The sequence below is a fragment of the Pediculus humanus genome, genomic scaffold (genome assembly GCF_000006295.1).
Source record: "Pediculus humanus corporis 1103172108289 genomic scaffold, whole genome shotgun sequence".
In the NCBI taxonomy this organism is placed as follows: domain Eukaryota; kingdom Metazoa; phylum Arthropoda; class Insecta; order Psocodea; family Pediculidae; genus Pediculus; species Pediculus humanus.
The window spans coordinates 373,414-375,917 of NW_002987858.1; positions in this window are offsets into that span (position 1 = coordinate 373,414).

The window sequence follows — 2,504 nt, forward strand, 5'->3', positions numbered from 1 at the left end:
ATTATAAAATGTGAAAAGAGAGAGAGAGAGAGGTAGAGAGAGTGGCAGGGATGGAGTTGCAGAGAAAGAGAAAATGGGATAAAGATGCAGTCAAAGAGAGGAAAGATGGGATGTAGAGAAAGAGAAAAAGGGATAGAGACGCAGAGAGAGAGAGAGAGAGGGGGGGGAATGATAGACATTCAGAATTTAAATAATAATTTTTTTTTTTTCGTTCTAATTTTGTCTAGCAGACGATTATTTAGCAGATTTGTTTTCTTTCGCGGTAAAATTATTTCACGTTTTGTATATTACGAGGTACGAGAGGTACTCACGCACTCAAATTGCACTTTCAAAGTTTTTTTTTTTCTTTTCTTTTTTTGGCTAATGGCACTTAGATGTACGTACGCACGTTTTTTTGTCTTCTGCTACCGATACGACTATTATCATTATTTTACGAGATGTTGAATACCACATTGAAACACGTACGATAATTATTTAATGACCGGTTGATATTTAACAAATGATTTTAACAGATTTCGTTTTTTTTAAAAACTTTTTATATTGCTCGACCGTTATAAATTTAATAATTTTTTTTTTTTTTTAAGGAAGAAAGTACCACGGTAATAAAATTGATTTTTATTTTTTGTTTACATAACGTCACGTACTAATAATTTAAAGAATAATAATAATGATGATAAAAAAAAAATAATAATGTCGACAGTGTTGGAGATCGATAATAAAAAAAAAAGAAAAAAGAAAAAAATTTCGTGTCGTTTTTTTATTTTTATTTTTTATTTTTTTTTATTTTCACTTTTTATTCTTCTCCAGAATCGTGTGCGTAATCGTGTGCGTGCGTGGGTGTGCGTGTGTGCGTGCAATCGATAAAATTTTTAATTGAAAAAAAAAAAAAAATTGGAAAAATGAAAGAAATAATAAAAAAAAAAAAAAACATTCCAAGAGGTCACGATGAAGTTTGCAATATTATAAATAATTTTAAAACGTTTTATTTTTATATTTTCGACCATCATCATCATCATCATCATCATTATTATTATTATCATCATCTACGGGTACGCGAACTCGCAGGTGAAAATATCAAAAAAACAAGTTTAAATAAATTTTGGAGGATAAAATTTCCTCCATATTATTGAAATTTAAACATCATTACGATCACTATTATTTTTTTTTTTTATTTTTGCTCGAAATTATTAAAATTATTAACGGTCATTTATAAATTATTATTATTATTACTATTATCATTATTATTTATTTTCCGCGTCGAATATAAATGTTTTCTGTAATAAATATGGCGAATTTAAAAGAAAAAAAAAATTATTATTATCGCGTTTTAAATTTTTTATTTTTTTTTCCTTTTTTACTTAACGACGATCTTGAATTTTTTCTATTCATTATTATTATTATTATCATTATTATTATTATCATTATTATTATTATTATTATTATTATTATTATTATTATTATTATTATTATTATCATTATTATCGTCACCTAAACATTTATAGGTATGTTTGCAGACGAACGGACAGGTATTCTTCGGCGCAGGAGTCGAAAATAAATAAAAAATGTCCTTTTGTCGTTTGCGTTACGCATGATTAAAAAAGGGGAAAAAAAGGAAACCGGAAATTGAAAAAATTAATTTAAAAGGCGGTGACGATTTATAAATAATAACGTTTATTATTATTATTATTATTATTATTATTTAAACATTGTTGTTGTTAAAAAAGCTTTTAAAATTTTTAAACGGACGGACGAATTGCATAAATGTTACAAGGGCAGGTACTCACTCACAACGAAAAGTAAAAAAAAAAAAAAAATTATTTTTAAACGCGTATGCTAAGTAAACCGCCAAAAACGATTTAAAAAAAGAAAAAGAGAAAAAAGCAACATTTTGATCGGACGAAAAAATTTTCATTTTTAAACGTAGAATTTTTTTTGTTTTTTTTAATTTACCCTCCCTTCGGTAATTTATGGTAATAAAATTCAATTTTCGTTTTTGACAACGTTATTATTATTAATATTAATATTATTATTATTATTATTATTATTATTATTATTATTATTATTATTATTATTATTATTAATATTGAATTAATTAATTTTTTTTGAATTCTCTCTCTCTCATTACCTTGAAAATCAATAATATCTACTTATTTATTTAATTAAATGCGGTTAATAATAGTTTATTGTAAAAAAAAAAACTTATGGATTAGCCCCAAAAAAAACCGTTATAGATAAATAAAAAAATAATTTATTATTATTATTTAAATAGTCGAAATCGAAGGGATACGAAAAGGAATGGAAGGAATAAAATGTCGAACGTTTAAAAAAAAAAAAAATTTAAAAAACGGTTGACAACCGCAAAAGATTTATAGAGGAAAAGGAAGAGGAGGAAGGGGGAGGATAGGGGGAGGGAGGGGTGTAGGAGGGGGAGTGTGAAAATTACGTAATTAAGTTTTTTGTTTTTGCTTTTTGCTACAGATAACAAAAGTTTGTTTGCGAAAAGT